We start from the raw sequence: 23,182 nt of genomic DNA, 5'->3' as shown, positions 1-23,182 counted from the left end.
TGGCCCATCATCACCCATTACGCTTAGTAACCATACATACACTTTAGAGAGGCAACAATATTTTTGTTTCTTGATCGAACTGATGGCACTTGTGTTTGTTACCAGTGAGGTAGCATTCCAGCTCCCAAGAACAACTGGGTGTGTGGTCATTTTGTGGAGACAGAAATAGTGAGCCTGAGGTGCTTTGCAGAAATTATTTGTAGCATTTGTCCTTACTGGTACTTCGGCTATGTGTGCAGCATTAATTAATGTTTTCTTGCTGCCAGATCACAAATCTCTGGGGTTTGGGTACTGAAGTTTGTCACTGGTGCTTGTGTGACGCTAAGCAATGCAGACCAATGAGTCACTTTGTTTACCTTTGTAAAACCAGTGAGCGCAGCATCGTGCAGTCCTTAATAATAAATAACCCTGTCGATTTTATAGATCTTTCAAATTGAAGAGCTCGTTGGCCTTCAGTAATTTAGGCAGCTCTGCAAAATGGGCAAGTGCCTATAAAGCTTCCAAGTTTGCGAGTATCATGCGCGAGCGAGTTCCCGTTTTTTTCTTTGCATACTGGTATTGTAGCAATGGTCATGCAATTGCAATTACAAGGCTACAAGTACCAGAATATATGACCCCACCTCCTTCTATGAGCTACTCATGAATGGAATAAGGTAACTTGAAAGTACTGTTTCGTTTTCGTAAATCTGTAACCATGCCATAAAGGTGTGCAGAATTTTTACACAAAAGCATTTCTTAACGAACCTTCATTTAACTCAGAATTTCTCCTAGATAGGGCATGACTTGTAGAATGCACAACAGGGAGAGATAATCACTGCTCCCTGTTTCCAAGTAGTACTGCCTACAGTGCGTGGCTTAATTTAGAGTAACTCCGAGTTGAATGTATGGTTTATCAAGTGCAATCATTAGAAAAACAGGCGCACAGTTGAGATGGCTATTGGGTCCCATTATCAGAATGGCGGGCCTTCATAGACAGTGCATATTGATTGATTCCTATTTGCATTTAAGGATTGAAGCCTGCTGGGAATGACGTTCAACCTTAATGTGGACTGATCATGTCCATCATACCATTATTAAGTGACACTGATGACCTGGTCCCTTAAATGACTTTTTTTTAACAACTATAGTTTCCTAGGATTCGCTCTGTTAATCGAATTCACCTTATAATCAGTACATGATGTCAGCTACAGGTGGCGATTTTTACTATTGCACCTACTGATCTAACGAGTATAAACCAAGACAGGTCAATGTAGGTGGAAAACAAATCTGTTATGTGAATTAAAAATCATAAGGACAGCAAATTTAAAATGTTCGTTTTTACTTTGCTTATGTGGGTTCAAAATGTAAATACAAAGTGAATAATACACAGTGCTGGGTGCTTATTGAATTTTGTACAAGTTACAAAAAAAAATACTCTGTAGGATCCTTGTGTGATAAGTGCTCCACCAGCAGACTTTGATAGTGTGTAGTTCATTATTTGATTATAAACGAAATGTTCTTTTAGGGACAAATCCCAGTGAACCATTGTTCATAAAACAATATATAAACCAGCCTTCCTTTTCGGAATACTGCTTAGCTCTTTTTTTCCTACTTCCCTTTTGTGACGAAGACACCATGATATGTGTTGCCACGTTCTGAAGATGTTCGTCATGAAGATGTAGTTTCAAAGCCCCTCATGAATGGAATTATGAGGTTGGTCCTTCAAGTGAATGTATGATCATTCCTCTTGTGAGAGCGTGAATTTTCTAATATGCTTATTAATGGGTTCGTATTATTAACAAGTGATTAACTAATGTGTAAAATGAGAAAACTTTTAAAATAGTTGTTTTCCTGTTCCTCGTTGAGAAAAATTATATTCAGATGCTGCAGTTATTTTCCATGATTTGAAGCTTCAATAATACATGTTTTCAAGCTTATGTAGACGTATCCACAGCTATCCCTAGGGGATTGCGGTGACATGTCTTACAAAGTCATATATTAACCGAGTGTTGCATAAGTTGAAATGTCCTATTGTTTGAGAATGTTACTAATATCTGGTCTTTCCTCAAGGATGGTAGTAAAAGTAGCAGAGAAAGTTTATTGCTGAGAACAAGATATGTAAGAGGCGGATGAGACAATGGAGTTACAGACAAGACGGAAGGAGAGTGTATCTACTGAAAGAAAATGTTATAGTTAGCGTAGGTTTGTAAAGTTTAGGTCATCAAATTAGTTGTCGATTGGCTGAAATAAAAAACTCCATAGACTGACCAATCAGGAGTTGATTAGATTTTAGTATGATAACCTGTGTAGACTAATTAGAGGGGTTAGAGAATGTGTGGACCATGGGTTTGTTGTTCATTAAGAGCATACAAGTGTCGAGATTAGCTGTCATTAGGCCCAAAGCTGTTGATGATGTCCTCAAGTGGAAGCTGATCATTTGCTGTTACTACTATTGTGGTAATGTATGTTATTAAATGTTCCTTGGACTTTGGACCTTATTACATGTGAATTGTGTCTCTCTTGCTTTTCAGGTACCAACTGCAACTAATGATTATATTGCTGCACATTATTAGTTTTTAAAAATGACATAATAGAGTTGAGTTTTTCTAAATTCATGTTTCTAAATTCTTCTCACATGCAGTCCAACATGTAATGCTAACTTGTGGTTAGTGAGGGAAATAATAATCTATTGCTTATGATCTGAAATCATTTGATGCTGAGCTAATGCATTCTGTACCATCATTACCGGTATTTGTATTATTAATAACTGTGGTTCTTTTGGAGATCATTTGTTTAACTGTATTAATCAAATTGAGATACATACGCTGTTTTAATGAGCCGCTATTGATTATATATGCTTATCATTTGTGTTTGAGAGTTGTCTTCGTGACCTTAGCATTGTAAATATAGGGAAATAAACTTATGTATTCTTGTTGATGTGATTATTGACTGAAGCTTTATAATTTTGAATATTGTTGATTTGGTATTGATTTGTTGGTACTCACAATTTCCATTGGTGACATCCCCTCAAACCTATGTCACTTCGATCCATCGTCCTCTAGCGTAGGATCCATTATATATTATTGATAAAAGTTTGGATCTCTTGGCGCGCTCACACTCTCTAACACACTTTTCCATACAGCAGATGCATTGAATTATTGGTGCTTTTCTGGTGGGCAAAAATCACAGTGGAACTGACTCACCTTAAGCCATTGTAGGAATTGCCTTCAGTCTAGAAATACCTCATTGGAATGTACTACCAATTGACACAAAGCTACATAGCATATGCAATACAAACATGTTGACAGTATTCACAGGTGAAAGGACCTTTAAAGACTTACTCGCAAAATCTGAAACAAAGGTATTTAAAAAAAACACGACAACAGTAAGCACTGGAACCTATCCATGTCTTGGGTGTTTGAATTTTAAGAGCATAATCAAATGATAAACATTATTCGAAAATGGGTAAAGACATCAAACTATGCAGTTTCTGTCCATGTGATTCAACTAATGTGTGTATGCTAATAAACACTTATGCAATAAAGTAGATGTCATGATGTAATGAAAATGGAATGGGTTGATGTCTCTGAGAGTGTGGGGAGAGGGATTGGAATGTAGAGACGCTGGAAGAGTGGGGCAGAGGATCCGGGAGTATGTTTGTTATGCTGTCTCCCCATTGCCTGTGCTGGGGTCTCTTTTTACAATAAAGTACTTCCTAACTCATCTCTGAGTGGTATCATAATTACAATTTTGGTGACAACTGGACTAAGCCTGGAATCGAACACTCACATGAGCATCTTTGCATCAAATCGCATAGTTGCATCTAGCAAAGTACACCACGTTTGACTCACTGGGGAAAGCAGAAAGCAGTTTTCAGATTTAGCAGAGTTTATGGCACGTTTGCCTCAAGAACATGGCAAATACACGCTGGTCAGAATTGTTTCAGTTTTGCCATCATTACTGATACTGACTGTTAACTCTGTGCTCACTGCCACAAGTAATTGAATTAGGAGTGTTCTCAAGTGTGCTGTCCCCAATTGCTGCCTCCCAGGGACTTTCGGATGTGTGACACACTACTCCTATGTCAGCTATGTCAGGCATCATTTCTAGGGCAACAGAGTGTTTTGTGGTTGCTTCAGCAGAGCTCACACTCTTCCGACATGCGGGCCATGCTCCAATGCTACTCACGCTGGGTGGTGTGTCACCATGGGTGTTTCCATGGCAACGGAGTGTTTCTGTGACTGCTGCAGTAATGTGTTCACACCACCAAAAGGGATTCAATATGTCAAGTAGTGCTAAAGTCATTTTCTCATCACTGTCCAGCTCTCTATGGATTGATCAACCTCTAGGACAACATCAACAGGGTAATTTGGTATCCTTGAAAAAGTACGTTTTAGGATTCTTTCGTTCTACTTTGATATTCAACATGACATTCAATAATATGCTAAATTTAACTCCTCCTCAGCCTTTTACATCTGCTTTGGGTGATTCCTCTCTTAAATGACAGGAATGGTGGTGATACCTTCTGAACTATGTATCCACCTTAGATGACAATGAGGATTGTACCTTTGAAAAGAAACAAAAATATTGTTACATTGTCTAAGGCCATCTAAATTAAAAAAGTACAACAGGATAAAAACACAATCTAAACAACCAGATCAAGGTGACATTTTTACCAATGATAAATACAAATTCTACCACAGGAAGCAGTCCAGACAAATGTCTATTGAGGATTATGTATCAGCATTGAAGAATCTTGCAGTAGCTTGCCATTTTGGTGCATTACACAATTAACTTATGCAAGACCAGATTGTAATGCATGCTGCAAATCCTACCATACAGGATAGTTTTTGGGCTAAAGGGGAAGCCCAATTAGAGGAGGTAATAAAAATTGTTCAATGTGGAGAATTGACTGGTAGAAGTGCAAAGGCTGTACTTTCGGAAAGTAACAAAGCTCCAACAGACGACAAGGATCATAAATCTGTCAATGTTGTCCATATAATTAAACCTAGTAAGAAATGGAAAGAAGCCGTCCAAGAGATTGGAAAAAGAACCAACAGTACTGAGAATTTATTTTTTCCAAAAGTAGTGCAATCAAATGGTACAGATGTGAGTTCTCTGGTCATTACACTAATGACAAAAAATGTCCTGCATGTAATCAACATTGCTCGGGGTGTGGTATCATAGGCAACATCAAGCAATTATGCAGGAAAAAGAAAGGTAGTCCTGTAAAAGTTTGGAAAGAGGATTCAAGTCATGATTAACAGGACAGTGAGGAAGTTGAAGACACTAATATATCAATGTTTTGAGTGTAGATTCTTGCTCAAATGTAGATGACAGACCTAACTCTAGAATGAAAAAGCCTAAGTGTGAGTTATCTGTAGGGGATACTATTATAATGATAACAGCTGATTCCTCCTCGCCTTAAACCACTGTCAATTAAAGTGTATGGGTGAGAAAGTTCACATCAAAGTTTGGGGATGAATTAGAAAGACCATATGTATCCCCAAAAGGTTTCACAGGAGATTTGATTAATCTTTTTGGTTATGGGGAATTACCCCCTGTGTGTAAAAAATAGAATGGCATTATCTAAATTACATATTTCAAAAACCAGGCCATCTGTTCTAGTCTGGTGGGACCAGGGGGATCTGGGCATTATCCTTGATCCCAATTGTCAAGAACCGGTCTTAGCCATAAAGGTTGTTGGTGATTAAGAAGAAGCAGAGATCATAACTGCATAACCACAGGTGTTTTCCAGTGCAATTGACAGTTTAAAGGGCTTCCAGCACAACATTATTTTGAAAGATAATATGCCCTACCATATGTACATAAGGTCAGAAATGTGCCAGTGAGTATCAGGGATGAGGTGTCATCCTAATTAGAGAATTTACAAGCTGCTGGAATCATTGAGCAAGCTGAATCTTCAGACTGGGTCATTCCACTGGTGGTTGTGCAATGTCCTAATGTAAAACTAAGGCTCTGTATGGGTTTGGGAGACTTGAACAAGAATATTATTGTAGACCAATATCTCCTCTGAAAAAATCAGGAGATGCTGTGGTTGACCAAGAGAATATAATGGTTTACCACTATTGATGTAAAATCAGCATTCCTTCAGATTTACCTTCACTCTGATAGCTATAGTGTTAGAAATGGGGTCTTTGGTTGGCAGTCAGGTTACCCCTTGTCCAAGCAAGGACTCTCACTCTAGTCAGGGTAAGTCAGACACAATCCAAATTATCCTGCGCACACCCTCTGGTAGCTTGGCACTGAGCAGTCAGGCATAACTTAGAAGGCAATGTGTAAAGTATTTGTGCAATAAATCATACAATACCACAATATAACACCACAAAAATATACCACACATTGTTTAAAAAAATATATAATATTTATCTGGATGAATGCAGGTCAAAACAATTAAAGATGAAATAAGGAAATGTAGGGATAGCACTGAAAGTGATATCAAGTGTCTTTAGAGTTAAAGTATTACTGTAAAAGCAATAAAAAGTGTCTTAAGTTCTCCTAGAAACAACAAGTGTCTCTTGCAGGGCAAAATACCTGGTTTGGGTTGAAAAAGCCTTGCAGGGACCACAAGGGAGGAGATGCGTGGAAAACGGTGAGTGTGCGCTGGTTTCGCCCCCACACGGACTTGCGTCGTTATTTCCCACGCGGGGAAGACGTTGCGTTGATTTCCGGCATGCGGACTTGGATCCTCTTCAGGTTGCGGGGTTTTCAGGTGCACCGGGGATGATGCGTGGAATCCTGGGCTTGCAGAGCGAAGTCACAGCGGCTGCGTCGATTCCGGTAAGCGATGCAAGGAATCTTTTTCCGCACGGCAGGCGCAGCATCGATTCCTCTCAGGAAGTTGGGCGGCGTCGTTCTGAGTCAGCTTGCGTCGATCCAGTAGGGCTGTGCGTTGAAGTTCTAGTCGCGTCGCTGGTGCTGCGTCGTTCTTCTGTCGCGAAGTCGGCTGCGTAGTTCCGGACTCGGCGTGCAGTGAATTTTTCACCGCGAGCAGGCTGTGCGTCATTCTTGGCAGGCGGTGCAACAAATTTTCGCTGCATGGGGATTTCACCTGCAGGAGAGAAGTCTTTTTGGTCCTGAGACTTCAGGGAATAGTAGGAAAGCTCTAGTCAAGCCCTTGGAGAGCACTTCTGCAGCAAAGCAAGAGAGCAGCAAGACAGCACGGCAACAGCAAGGCAGCAGTCCTCTTCAGAAAACAGTCAGAGGAGTCCTTTAGGCAGCCAGGTAGTTCTTCTTGTCAGGGTGCAGGTTCTGGTTCAGGTTTCTTCTCCAAGAAGTGTCTGAGGTGGTAGGGCAGAGGCCCTGTTTTTATATCCAAATATGCTTTTGAAGTGGGGGAGACTTTAAAGAGTGGCTTAGAAGTGCACGAGGTCCCCTTTCAGTTCAATCCTGTCTGTCAGATTCCTAGTAAGAGGTGTGGCACTCCTTTGTGTGAGAGCAGGCCCTCCTGGTCCAGGAAGACCCATTCAAAATACAGATGTATGCAAGAGAGGCTGAGTATCCTGAGTTTGGGGTGTGTCTGAGTGAATGCACAAGGACCTGTCAACTAAACCCGGCCAGACATGGATTGCAAGACACAGAAAGATTTAAGTGAAGAGAAATGCTCACTTTCTAAAAGTGGCATTTCTAAAATAGTAATATTAAATCCAACTTCACCAGTCAGCAGGATTTTGTATTACCATTCTGGCCATACTAAATATGACCTTCCTACTCCTTTCAGATCAGCAGCTACCAATTAATGTATGGGGGCAGCCCTAATGTTAGCCTATGAAGGGAGCAGGCCTCACAGTAGTGTAAAACGAATTTAGGAGTTTTACACTACCAGGACATGTAAACTACACAGGTACATGTCCTGGCTTTTACCTACACAGCACCCTGACCTAAGGGTTACCCAAGGCACACCTTAGGGGTGACTTAAATGTAGAAAAAGGGGACTTTGGGCTTGGCAAGTATTTTTAAATGCCAAGTCGAATTGGCGGTGAAACTGCACACACAGGCCTTGCAATGGCAGGCCTGAGACAAGGGTAAGGGGCTACTGAAGTGGGTGGCACAATCAGTGCTACAGGCCCACTAGTAGCTTTTAATCTACAGGCCCTGGGCACATATAGTGCACTCTACTAGGGACTTATAAGTAAATTAAATAGCCCAATTGGGTGTGATCGAATGTTACCATGTTTAAAGGGAGAGAGCATATGCACTTTAGCACTGGTTAGCAGTGGTAAAGTGTGCAGAGTCTAAAAACCAGCAAAAACAGTATCTCAAAAGTTGAGGGAGGCAGGCAAAAAGTTAGGGGTGACCACCCTAAGGCTGTCAGGTCTAACATATAGGCTCACTGAATTAATCACCCCTTGTGGGTGCTTCCAATTTATAAGGGTTCCATTTGAGCCATGTTTCAGTGACTCATTGATGTTAAAAGAATCCAAAGTTGTCTTATTTTTCAAGATGACATCTTAGTCACGGATAGGACAAGTGAAGTCCACGATACAAATTTGGTTAAGGTATTGGAATCATTGAAAGAAAAAGGATTAACTGTTGAAAACAGAAAATGTAAATGAGCATATCTGGTCATGAGACACGTAGTAAGGGAATAATGCCTAAGGGAACTTTGGTTGAGTCCATACAGGATTCCCTGTCTCCCTCCAACCAGGATGAAATCAGGGCATTCCTGGGGTTGGCTGAGTTTTATTCAAAGTATGTTCAAGCAAAACATATTAGACAACTTCTTAAAATACAAAATAGTCTAAGAGTGCAAAGAAGCTTCCGCTTCAGTAAAAAGGGACATTACTAGAGCCCCCACACTGTAAGGGTTCGATCCTAGTCTTAAATGCATAGTTACCACTGATGTGAGTAACAAAGGCCTAGGGGGTGGTCTTACATTGGTGGATGATTAGGAAAGAGAATGCATAATAACTTTTGCCTCCTGTTCTTTGTCTCAGCCTGAAGAGAAATACTCTATGTTTGAGAGGGAGGCTTTAACATTTGTTTGGGGTCTAGAACATTTAAGACCACTTATTTGGGGGTCTCAAGTTGAATTGTGTAGCAATCACAAACCACTTACTAATGTTCTGACCACCAAAGGGTTATTCAATGCATCTCCTTGTTTGACTCGCATGTTCATAAGATTGTTATATTACAATTACATTGTAAATTATTTGCCTGGTGTTAAAAAAAACAATTGCTGATTTCCTCAGTGGATTACACATTTTTAATAAGTTCACAAGTGATAGAAGTGTGGGTGCTGAAAAGTTTGAGGATTGTTGTGTGGCTGACATTATTGATAAAGTCAATGGTGCTTGGAAAAATTAATAGAAAGATGCCTTAGAAAATGATGTTGTATTGTAAAAGGTGTAAAAGAGGATACATGAAGGATGGCCAAATAAGAGTGAAATGGAAGAAGATACCTGCGCCTTTTTGGAGTTGAGAAGCTTACTGTATGAAGAGGATTGTTCAGTTGTACATAATGGTAGGGTAGTTCTGCCAAGTGCGCTAAGAGACACGGTGTTGGATATATGCCACGAAGGTCATTTAGGGATTACAAAAACTAAAGCAGAGTGAACAAATTATAATGCTGGCCGGGCATCGATGTGGCAGTTGAAAGGAAAGTACGAGAATGTGATTTGTGCAATGACCCTGAGAAAACCGTAGTCACCTTTAATCCACCACTCATTCCCAATAACTCCCCATATATGTCAAGGGAAAGAATTGGATTAGATGTTGTTGGACCCATTTATGATGGCACACTATCCAAGTATATAATGGTATGTTTTGATCATTTTACCAAAGGCTGATTCCAATGCTCTGGTGAGCTTTCTGGTTCACATGTTCTTGAGAGAAGGTTTACCCAAGTGCATAACTACTGACAATGGACCCCAATTCACTGGTGAGATTGTTAAGCAATATTTGCTTAGGAATGCTATAATACATAATACAACACCAGTGTATCATATAGCCGGGAATGGTGCTGTTGATAAACGATACCATACAACTGGCAAAGAATTCTGAACGGACATGGAAGAAAGAGGTATAGAAAACTGTGTGGGTGTACAGAGTGGCACCTTGTGTGTCAACTGGGTATACTCCCTTTGAGCTTTGAGAGTAAGATTTCTATTGAAAAAAGAAAATGTGGGCTGGATGAGTAAGGTCACAAAGAGCGAATGGACATCTGAGGTGGTCAAAACAAATCTGGTTAAGGTGAAGGAAAATTACAAAACGTTTGATTGTTGTAAACATGATTGCAAACAAGTTTATGTAAATGTGGATGATTTTGTAAGAATTAAAAAACCCGGAGTGAGCAAGAAAGGCGAGTGCAGATTTTATGATCCAGTAAAAGTGGTGAAAGGGTTTTGTAATTCTGTTTTATTAAAGGATGGTAAAGTGTGGCACATGAGATGTATCCTTGCATAAGTGTTAAGTAGTGAAACCCTCAGGAGTTAGAGTGGATGGTACTGTGTCACATGTTAGGAAGTGGTTGATAGAGAGTGAACGCTATCAAGAGCCAGGCACCAGGGATGAAATTATGAATGGTGCAGGAGTTTGTGGTGAGTTTGACTGTCCACTGCTGAGTACAACTCAGGGTTCTTTCCAAAGCCATAAAGAATCATCTTCTCAAGATTGGGAACATTTGCTAGGAGGATTGTCAAATCAAAAAAACACAAAGGGCAGATTTAAGAGCCCCTAGTGCTGCCTTGTGCAATATTACCATATTTTGTTTTACGCTAATGTGGCCCAACGAGGCCAAAATTGCTGCATTAACTTTACAAAGTGGAGCTAAGGCATGCATTGTGCCACTTTGTAACCCTTTGTGCTACACTATGCCAGTGCCAGGTATAATTTATGCAAAAGGGGTGTTTCCTCGTTGGGGGGCCAAAAAAATGGTGCAAAGAAATCTAGGAGTTTTCTTTGTGTCATTTTTTTTGGCATTTTTAAAACCTGTTCAGAGCAGGCGTTAAAAAGAGGCACACCATTGTTTACAGTGGGCCTCAATGTGCTTTGCAGGATTCTCATCAACGTTTTTAATGCTAATCCTGCAAAGCTCCGACTTAGCGTCAAAAATTCTGACACTAGTTCCCTAACTATTGCCATGGTACGCTGTATCTTAGATATGCCGCAGACATGGTGGCATCAGGGGTGCATTAAAGGGCGCAAGAAAAGTGGCACTGCACTGGGTGCAGTGGCAGTTTTCTTTAACCTGGGCCAAAGATTTTATCCGTGCTTAAGGTCATAGTAGTCACAATAGGAACCCTGCTGTGATTATCCATTCACACTTATATGGATACTTATCCACATACTAATTCCTTCTATCTATTACGTTTCCTCATGTTAGTTGAAACATGTTTTCATTATGAATTCTAGTATTTATAGGTATACCTAATGTATCTATTTCTTCTAATGTGTATGTGAATATGTATTTACACATAGGGGGTCATTTCAACCCTGGCGGTCGTAGACCGCCAGGGCTAAAGTGGCATCTGTACCGCCAACAGACTGGCGGTACGGAGACCCATATTTCGACCGCGGCGGTAGCGCCGCGGTTGCACCACCGGGGCCGGCGGTTTCCCACCGTTTTAGCCCCGGCGGTGATAATCCGCCAGGGCAGCGCTGCCCTGGGGATTATGACTCCCCTACCGCCAGCCTGTTTCTGGCGGTTTGCACCGCCAGGAAGAGGATGGCGGTAAGGGGAGTCCAGGGGCCCCCTAATAGGGCCCCGTGCAGCTTGAAAAGCGCGACGGGTGCTACTGCACCCGTCGCACGGCCGCAACACCGCCGGCTCCATTAGGAGCCGTCTCCTATGTTGCGGCCGCATCCCCGCTGGTCCAGTGGTCGTAAACTAGGTTAAACGCTGGCGCAGCGGGGATGTTGTAATGGGGACCGCGGGAGTGCGGCTGCATTGGCGGCCGCACGGCGTTTACAGCTTGCCGCCCGCCAAGCTTGTAATGACCCCCATAGTTATTTAAATATGTAATGGTTAAGTATTTGCATATTTATTATTTGGGTTGAATCTTTGTGTTGTTTTTTAAGGGAGGAAGATATGTCATGATGTGATTGAAATGGAACAGATTGATGTCATTGAGAATGTGGGGCGATGGTTGGAATGTAGAGATGCTGGAAGAATGGGGCAGAGGATCCCGGATAATATTTGTAATGCTGCATCCCCATTGTCTGTGCTAGGGTCTTTATTTACAATAAAGTCCTTCCTAACTCATTTCTGTGGTGGCATTATCATTACAGTATATACTGGACAAACATCAAGGAAAGTTGAAATTCGAGTGTGCAAAAGTGTAATATTCTTCAGAACGACAAGATGTAGATTTGCAAGGCTTATGAGGAAAACCATGATTTCTATTCATGCCCATTAAAAACTGGCCTCTGATTGTAGATCGAGAGCAAGTCCCCTTATCCTAGCATTTCCCCATGATTCACATGTAAGCTTTCCACTCTTTGGAGGTGAAAAACACAACCAAGCTTGTCACGTTTGCAATAGTCCTGACTTGTTTGTGCAGTCCAGTCCAGCCCTCGACGGTAGCTTTCCAGAGATTTTTGAAGAATACAGAGAGGCCCTGCAGCCATCTTGGATAAGTTTCTAATTAATCTGTATCCAAACTGTTGCATAGCTCTTGGATTGACATGCCTGATGTAGAGAGGAAGCCCCCTCTTGTGCTAGTGTTTCTGCACTGTTCACAAGCTCCAATATCTTGTTTTCAAGTCATACCTTTCAGTTTTTAATCGCAGATCCTTTGAGACCGACTTTTACTTTTCAGTATGAACTTGCCAGGAGTGGAAGTGGATCGTATAAAGACCTTTGTGGACCTCCGTACCAAAAAGCTTTGTAATTCATTCACATTCATTCTGGATCTTTTCACTCTAAAAACACAACCCTGTGAAACCTAAATGCACCTCAAAAGACTACCTGTTGTTTGAAGGACAACTCTATGGAAGGTTCTGATCTTGACCAAGAGATGTGAGCTGTGAAGTAAGAGATAATAGTCCAGTAAAATCACAAACTCTATAATCATATTTACTCAAAAATGCTCATGTATGAATAGATAACATGACTGACCAATTGGAAGCTAGTTAGGTAGGAGCTGAATGATGACCATAAACTATTTTGTTGTAGAAGTCAGATTGTTTGTCTCTATTTCCTCCAATGTAGGTTACAAAATTGTGCTCCAGACAGAAAGAAATGATTTGAGATGAAAGGTTGTAAAGAGCCTCCTTAATGAGTCTTTGTTTTAACATCTTTTTGTTTTCCACGCCTTCCTCCATTTCCTCTTCCCCCAGTTTGCTGATTTGGATGTGCATGCTCATTTCAGCACACAGTCAAAACAGTAAAAAGGAAGTGGCTGTGTGGTATCTACCACGTTCCGGCTGCAGACCTTGAGATATCAGTTTAGTGTCCTTAACACCAAGTAAGTAAGGTCAGAAAGAAATTGCCATGAAGTGGAAATATGACATTTGGCTTGGTCTGCCACAAGAGTTGGGTGGTTAGTTTTTTATATTTTATTTCTATTTAGTTTAAAAGAACAAGAACATTTTTCAAGTTTCTGTAATATAAATCATTATAGGATGAAAGGTTAGTGGAAGCAAGGAAAAACGTGTCTTCTGATCACAATCCAAAAGGAAGAACCCACCTGTTTGCGTTCTGGTCTCATAAAAGTAGTATTTCTGCATGTTGTCTAAAGTAGCAGCCAAATAGAGAAATTGTATATACATTCGAAAAAGTATGTCCACATTTACTAAAACCATGATGTGCTTTTAGGCACAGATTTATACTAGGTTTGCGCCAAATGTGTGTCATTTTTTTGTTCGTCTTGGGATGGCACTAGCCGGCGGTATAGTTTTGCGTGAAAAAGTATAAACCAGGGGATTGGGGTTTTGGCTTGACACCAGAATTTTCATTCGGAATCTAACGTTTATTCTTATGTTTATGTATGTTTGCTTTAGAGTTTCAAAAATATGTTACCCTTCAGATGAAAAGATTAACCTATTTCCCAAAGTAGCCAGAGGAATAGTATTATGCATATGCAAGTGAGATACTAAAGTCGACGTGAGATGTAAATATGGATTAATTTTGAATAAATAGAAATAAATGCACTGACAAAGACAGGTGTCCCAAAGTGTGTGCTTTCTATCCTGTGACATACACAAAAATGTCCAAAGTGAGACAGTTCTTCAAGCGATCATTTCCATTTTCATTTCTATTTAAATACATTTCAGCCTTTGCAGCCTTCCTTATAAATTAACACAAATCCCTCTAGAAGGCACAAAGGGCCAGATGTAGCAAAGAAACATTTTGCGAGTTGTAAATAGCGAGTCATAGCGACTCGCTATTTGCAACTCGCAAAATGTTATGCAGAACGGTGTCTCAGACACCGTCTGCGAGTCGGTATGGGGTCGCAATGACCCACCTCATGAATATTCATGAGGTGGGTCGCAAATTGCGGCCCCATACCGACTATGGGCACTCGCAAACATGGAGGCCTGCTGTAGTCAGCAGACCTCCGTGTTCGTGACTGCTTTAAATAAAGCAGTTTTTTTTTTTTTAAGTGTAGCCCATTTTCCTTAAAGGAAAACGAGCTGCACTTAAAAAAAAAAACGAAACCTTTAGTTTCGGTATTTTTTCAGGGCAGGGAGTGGTCCCTTGGACCACTCCCTGCCCTGAAAAATGTTTTTGGGTCCAGTCACAAACTGGAAGGGGTCCCATGGGGACCCCTTCCAATTTGCGAGTGGGTTACCATCCACTTGAAGTGGATGGTAACTGCAACACCATTTGCGACCGCATATGCGGTCGCAAATTGTATTGCATACCACTAGGAATCGCAAATAGGAAGGGAACACCCCTTCCTATTTGCGATTCTGAAATGCATTTTGCGAGTCGGTCCGACTCGCAGAATGCATTTCTGCATAGGAAAATGCGATTTGCAACTCGCAAACTGCAGTTTTTGCCGTTTGCGAGTTGCAAATCCTTTCCTACATCTGGCCCAAAAGGTGGTGGATACTGGTAACAAAGCATACGAAAGTTTAACATAGAACTCGCTATTGACACAATATAGTTTCTTTACCATTTAGGTTCAAAGTTGCCTATGCAGCAATGTGGGCCAGATTGTACCCCAGGCTACAGGAAGCGTTTATGAAGTAGCAAACAATGGTTTGCAACCAGAGAAAGAGAGTTCTGTCAGAGGTGTAGAATGTGAGCACCTCTACATGTTAACATACCAAAAACATTTCAACCGTGCCAATGACCATCAGGCAGATCAAACAATATTCAGGAACTCCTATATGTGTTGCCACTTTGGATTTAACCGAAAGAAAGAACCTGGGGCCAGATGTAGCAAATTTAAAATTTGCGAGGTGCAAAGTGCGAGTCCATGCGACTCACACTTTGCACCTCACAAATTGGTATGCAGTACGGTGTCTCAGACACCGACTGCAACTCGCTATGGGGTCGCAATGACCCACCTCATGAATATTCATGAGGTGGGTCGCAAATTGCGGCCCAATAGCGAGTATAGGCACTCGCAAACATGGAGGCCTGCTGTCGTCAGCAGACCTCCATGTTCGTGACTGCTTTTAAATAAAGCAGTTTTTTTTTTTTAAGTGTAGCCCGTTTTCCTTACAGGAAAACGAGCTGCACTTAAAAAAAAAACCGAAACCTTTAGTTTCGGTATTTTTTCAGGGCAGGGAGTGGTCCCTTGGACCACTCCCTGCCCTGAAAAAATATTTGTGGGTCCAGTCACAAACTGGAAGGGGTCCCATGGGGACCCCTTCCAATTTGCAAGTGGGTTACCATCCACTTGAAGTGGATGGTAACTGCGATGCCATTTGCGACCGCGTATGCGGTCGCAAATGATATTGCATACCACTCAGACTCGCAAATAGGAAGGGAACACCCCTTCCTATTTGCGAGTCGGAAATGCATATTGCGAGTCGGTACCGACTCGCAATATGCATTTCTGCATAGCAAAGAGGCATTTGCACCTCGCAAACGGCGATTTTCGCCGTTTGCGACGTGCAAATACTTTGCTACATCTGGCCTCTAATTCTGTGATTTGTATACACTAGACAAGGAACGCAACCCACCAAAATAAACATGGTGCCATCCACTTCTCCTAAAAAAGACAACACATCTCTAACTGAGGAACAACGCAGGTTGTTCACGGGAAAGGCGCTTCACTAATGGTGGTTTTATAACTGATGATTGCAATACTAACAAAGGTGAGACTCTCTTCAGCCATGCCATGTAAGCGTCACCTGACCCAACCCCCCAGGACTTGAGTAGCTCCCCCTAGTTTCTTACTAAAACACATATAAATGGTGGACGTTACGCATGAGTTATACCAAGGTTATGTAGATTGAATGATGGCAGTCAGGGAAACTTCAAGCAGCCACGTGTCAACACAGGCCCTTGCACTGGATGAAATAGTGATGGCAGTTCTAAGGAAATTCCACTTCTGCTAGCTGACAAGTGAAAGGGGTAATGCACCTCTTTGCAGACATCTGCATTTCAAATTCTGTGGTCCAGTTGTCTTTACATGACACATAGCATGATGGTTTTTCATTCAAGTATTTATGTCACCTACGTTTGCTGTACATATTCACTCATACAGCTCACAGTGACAATATTAGGACATATACACGATTAATGTACTGTATTTTATATAGCTGGTATTTCAAGGCTTTTCAGAAATAATGAGCAACACACTGACCATGGTGTTAAGTTGACATGATTGTGCGTTCTTTTTTTGGTAAGTCCCTAAATTGCACACAGGAATTATCTTCAGACAAGCTTTATTTCTGCTGAACAGTTTCGACAAAAACTCATTTTTACTTGGAGTCCAATTCACAAAGATTTTGCTATGACTTACTTATTTAGTACTCCTGGCTTGCTCCTAAAATCCAGCAGTTAGCCACATGTCCTACGAAAGAGTAAGACACAGCAAAATCTTTACAAATCAAGGCCAAGTGCATTACCTACTCGGTGCCATCATTTCTGACAAGGAACCTGCATATCACACTTAACATCTCCCTGTTGTCTTCCCAAACAACTGACCAACGATATGTTATGTTATCTTCTGTGATATCTATAAAACACAATATGCACCCGAGGGTCTCTTGGCGCTATTGATGATGGAGAGTAGCAGAGAAGTTGGCCAAAAGTATCTAGGCCCATATTTATACTTTTTTAGCGCCACATTTGCGTCGTTTTTTGACACAAAATCGACGCAAACTTGCAAAATACCATTGTATTTTCTAAGTTTGCGCCGATGTTGCGTAAAAAAACGACGCAAATGCGACGCTAAAAAAGTATAAATATGGGCCCTAATTCTTTAAAAATCCAGGTCTATACCACTTTCCTGAACTGGACCAACTCAGAAATATATCCAAACCCTACAGGATACGTTCTATTCTTCTGGAGCCCAATGAGCCAAATTAGCAAATCTGCACCCTCTAGTCCTAATTTTTGAAAATCAAGGTACCCTCAAAAACTTGGCACAGTGTGAATAAAGAATTATCCCAGGTGCATATCTGGTGAACCAGGGCCAGATTTATCAAAGATTTTGTGTCGCCCTTGGACCACCCAAGAGAATGCAGAGCATTCCAAAATCTAGAATCAGATTTACCAAGCCAAGCAAGGACACCTAATCCACTGCCTAATCAGTAGCTAAAGAAAACTCTTCAAATAAAGAGTGATGTGTGTACTCCAATGAATTCTTAGAAAAGACCTTGGTTGCAGAATTTTGAATCAATTGCAGCCTTTTAAGGTCACATTCCGGGCAATCAAAATATATGCTATTAGCTTAGTCTAATCTAGCACCAATGACAGCGACTATAATAGTCTTCATAGATTCGGGTGATGGGAATGGCTGAATCTTCCTAATAATTTTACAAAATGAACCCGCTTTTCAAGACCACCACACTTATTTGAGGCCTACAATGAAAACATTGGATCAACCAGGACACCAAGGCCCTGATTTATGCCAAAGTGGCGCAGCGCGGTGCTGCACCAAAAGTAGCAGCGCCGCGCAGCACCACTTTTGAAATGCAGGAATGCGGTGCATCCGTGAGTTTCCCCCTGCACCTACACTGAATTAAGCTGCCTGTGCCAATGCGGGCATCCTTGCACCATTTTGCAAGGGTATCCGTGTTGAGGGGATAGATTGTTTATGTGCAGGAAAGTGTCCCTTCATGAACATTAACATTCTATAATGGCAATTTGGCACTTCTATGTGTGCTGTAAAATGCAGCACACAAAGAAATACCAAAGCGTAATTTTGAAATAATTGTTTATGTGCAGGAAGGTGTTCCTTCCTGCACATAAACAATCATCTATGGCATTTTGGGGCATATTTATGCTCTGTTTGCACTAAAATAGTGTGATTTTTTACGTTATTTCAGCACAAACTTAACTCCATATTTATATTTTGATGCTAGACCCGTCTAGCGTAAAAATATTGGAGATAAAGTCATTTTTTGCCTGCAGAAAACTACCTTGCATGAATGAGATGCAAGTTAGGTGTTCCCGGGCAGAAAATTACGCTAAGGCCCAGGCGCCTTATTTATCCTCCCGTGCAAAAATGGTGCACGGAAGGGAGGCGGGCATAAATATTGTCTCTAAGATTGCTTGGTGCTATTATTTAATGCCTAGGTCAGGGCAGGGGTTAGGGGACCTTTTTCCAAGGTCAGAGACCATGGAAATCGCCCACAAGTGCACTTCCTTAGCCCCAGGGACACCTACACCACCACCAGAGGGACAGCGGAGGATAAGGGACCCCATCCCAGGTAAGTATAGGGAAGTAAAAAACTGTTTTTTCTGTAGTGCCATAGGGGGCTTACTTGGGCCCCCCTACATGGCACTTGGCCCAATGGCCATGCCCAGGGGACATAGGTTCCCTGGGCAAGGCCATTGGGGTGGTGGGCATGACTCCTGTTTTAACTTAGACAGGAGTTATGTCCATGGGTTTTAACGTCAGACAATGACGCTAGTCTGGTTAGACGCATTATTTATGCCTCTGCCCATACTAGGGTCATCCTTTGATGCTATACCCACTGTTACCCCTACGCCTCCCCCAGCCGTCTAGTGTCCTTTTTTTATGATGCAAGCAGGGCCTACCATCATCCCATAAATATGACGTCTGGCTGGCATCTTGGGATGGCACTAGCCGGCGGTGTACTTTTTGACACTAAACTGCATTAGCACTGTTTAGCAACAAAAAGTATAAATTATGGCCTTTGCTTCTTCTATGTGTGCTGCAGAATGCAGCACACATAGAAAAAGCAAAAAACAAGGAGGAATAAAAGCATTCCTCCCCATTTTGCCATGCTAACCCCACCACTGGGGTGGTGTTATTTTTTGGCGCTGCCATAGATTTGCGATTACTCATAAATCTGGGGCAGCGTCAAAAAGCAATGGGTTTTGTGGTGGAACACTCAACGCAAAACCCATAGCACGCCCCTCTGACACATAAAACTGGGTCGGAGGGGCCCATATTTACAAGCGAGCGTAATGCCACAAAAAGTGGCGTTACACCTCCTTGTAAATATGGAGCAGTGGTTATCGCCACTGGAGTGTCACAAAAGTGATGCTCTAGTGGCGATTGGGGCTCCTACAACTGCCTATAAGACTTTTTATAGCTGCCTTTAGGGATGCTAACATACCAATTTCTGCAGGCCAATAGCAACTGATCCATATTTAAAGATTTTTGATTTAATAATACAATTTCAGTCTTTTCAGCTTTTCATTTCTGATGACTATGGGGGTCATTACAACCCTGGCGGACGGTGTTAAAGGGGCGGTAAGACCGCCAACAGGCTGGCGGTCTTTTTTTCCGTATTACGACCGGCCACTTCACCGTTCCGCCCGCCAGGGTGGAGACGACCGCTGGCCTGGAGACATGGGTCTCCAGCCCGGGGGCCGTCACAATACCGCCGCCGGTATTTCGACCCGGCTTACCGCCGTGGATTTCCAGCGGTAGGAACCGCCATGAAATCCATGGCGGTAAGCCCTATCAGTGCGAGGGAATTCCTTCCCTCGCACTGATAGGGGTCTCCCCCAACCCCCACCCCCACCGACTCCCTCCCCTACACCCCCCACCACCCCTGCCACCCCCCAAAGGTGGCAGGACCCCCCTCCCCACCCGACCCCCGACATCACATAACTCACACACACGACACGCATGCAGGCACCACCAACACACAAACACGCACACACACCAACATACATGTCTACATCCACACACTCAGTCAGACACGCACACCCATATACAGACATACACGCACACATCCATACAGACATACATACAGACATACACGCACTCATTCCCAACACACGCAACACACCCGCAAGCATACACGCACTCACACCCCCCCTCTACATACACAGACGCACACCCCCATGCACCCACACAACACCCCCCCCACTACCCTCCCCTAACGGACAATCAACTTACCTTGTCCGTCGATCCTCCGGGAGGGGACGGGTGCCATGGGGGCTGCTCTGCCGACACCACACCGCCAACAGAACACCACCGTGCCGAATCACAGGACGAGATTCGCTGGGCGGTGTTCTGTTGGCGTGGCGGTGGAGGTGGAGCAACCTCCACTTCCCCGCCACCAGCCAGTATGGCTGTTGGTGGCTCTCCATCGTAAAAAGGACAGAAAGCAGCCAACAGTCATAATACGCTGAGCGGCAAACCACCACTACTGGCGGTCTTCCGCACAGCAGTCCCTCGGCGGTCTTGTTAAAAGACCGCTGAGGTTGTAATGACCCCCATAGTTTCCTCCATCTACTAGTAAGGCACATCATATCTTTCAAAGTATCTTGTGTTGGTATTAGGACATCAAGCTGAAGAAAGACCTGACAATCATCTGCATATTTTTAACAGTTCTTTTATGAAGAGCTGAATATAGATATTAAAATGTTGAGAGAGAGGGCAGACCCCTGTGAGACTCTATACTTAATTTTAATTTCAGGTTGGACTGCCTGCGTCCTCTTCTTTAAGAAGAGGTAAACCAATTGAATGCAGTCCCTGTGAATCCACAACTTGCAATCAATCTAGTAGGATGTTATGGTGTACTGTCTCAGAAGCTGTGGCTAAATCAAGTAAAATCAAGTCTGGAAAATGATCATAATACACAAGCCCTTTCCCAAGTCATCTATGATTGATAGAATCACTCTTTCCATATTATGATTAGGTAGGAATCCTGCTTTCAAGTGTAGCTGCTGCTGCCCTGCGTCCTGATATCAGGTGCACAGTGCAGCTGACATGATCCCCTGGAGTGGCAAAGGCTGAGGCAGAGGAAGCACTCTAGCACTCCTTGGCCTTCTGCATCAGCGCCTCCTCCACCAGGATGTCAGATAGATGCACTAAGAGCTCCTGAGTGCAGGCTAAAAAGCGTACTCAGGAGCCCACACTTGCCTGCAATTCTATGGATGCTACCCGTTTGTCTATGCATTTGTCCTAATTGCAAAATTATATTACTTAGCTGATGTGTCCCGTTTTTTAACCCTGTTTTATGGGCCCATGTGTTGCTGGCATCCCCTGTATCAGTAAATGGTTATTGGGAGCTATTTCTTTTCTGGATACTGTAGTTTTCTGCAGCTCTCTCTTGCAAGACAAAAGTAATGGAAAGCATTTACCACCAACAACTCATTCCTCCAACCGCAGGTAAAGGGCATGCTTCAATTTTCAACAAGAAGCTACTCACCATACATTTTGTGGTCTGTGATATTTGTATTTTGGAATCTAAACAGAGCAAAAGAAGAGACTTACATCAGTAAATAGTCTATTGATTACAAACTAATATCAAGAGGCTTTTCTTATGTGTAGGACTTTCTATTTCTAACTCTTTGATTTCTCAGTTTGGACAATACCAAAGGCTTATGCTTGTCTAATCAGTTTTGGTTAGTTATTTCCTCTATTTGTTTCAGGAATTAAGTAATTCGTTCTGAGTCAAGACTCTAGCACGGTCCTATGATTTTTGGCAAGGGGCGGGTTTGCAGAAAAGACTAATATATTACTGATGTGTGTATAATAAGATAGTACTTAATTTTTGATTCTCAATATCTTTGAGTGTTCTTGGTATTTCATGGTTGAGTGTTCTAAGTTATCAGCAAGGAGAAAGAGAAACTTTGGGTAAGGATTTATAGTCATGTGGGAACCATTTTACAACTGATAACTGAGATTGGAGAAAAAATATTAACAGTGTTTTTCCAGAGCACAGGTGCTTAAGGAGGTTGTGAATTCATTTATGCCTTTGCGGACATTCTGTGGGACCTAGATTTGTTGTATGTGTCTTCTGTTTTTTTCACCCATTCCCCAAGGGGTGTTGTGACATGGAGAGTGGAATATTCCTCCCGGTTATAGAAGGGCTTGGAAGACACGGGGTGTTGGCTTGGGGATACTTCCCTTGCTCCTACAAGATTTAAAGCATCCACTCATTTCTCGTTATGTATAAACATGACAGAATCGCAGGTCCAACAATACCACTCTTGTCAAAGTGAGATGGAGTCCCAGAATCCATTATTGTTCGATGTCATTGCAGTCTTTATAGTGATAAATGATCCCAGAGCACAAGCTGTCCTACAAAAATGGATCTAAAAATCAATTGTTTAAACCTCCTACCTTTGTTTATGCTGAGTCACAAGATTCAGCTGTACATTAGGGTGCTTCTGGTGGGGACATATCAGTGAATTCAGTAGTCAAGTCGTTACACCTCAAATCGTTCTGTTGGCTCCATCTGGAGTAAAGGTACCATCCTCCTCGCTCAAGCCAACAGGAAATGTATAAACCCGGTTATTGAGGAGGCCAAATTGCCGGGTTCTTCTGATACGAAGGCTTTTGTGCGTTGTAACACCAACTGGGAATACCCCTTTAAGGATTTACACACTCTCGTAAGTTTAGAATGGGAACCCAATTCCAAGGTCTCTATTGATATTTTGATTGATTCTGGTGCCACAGACAATTTTATGACAAGTTTTTGTTTGTACATTGGGTATTCCTATAATATCTAAGCCCACCTTGGAGAGTATTCGCACAACTGATGGAATAAAAATATTGTCTGGTCTTGTGAAATCTTGGAAACCCCCAATAAAAACTCTCCATGGATAATGGACACCATGAATTGATTAGCTTTGATATCAAATCTGCCTTTCAATTCCAGACTATTCTAGGAGTATGTGGTTGTA

This window comes from Pleurodeles waltl, chromosome 2_1 (genome assembly GCF_031143425.1).
Source record: "Pleurodeles waltl isolate 20211129_DDA chromosome 2_1, aPleWal1.hap1.20221129, whole genome shotgun sequence".
NCBI classification, from domain to species: Eukaryota; Metazoa; Chordata; class Amphibia; order Caudata; family Salamandridae; genus Pleurodeles; species Pleurodeles waltl.
The sequence above is the reverse complement of the archived record's forward strand: the minus strand, read 5'-3'. Positions refer to the sequence as shown.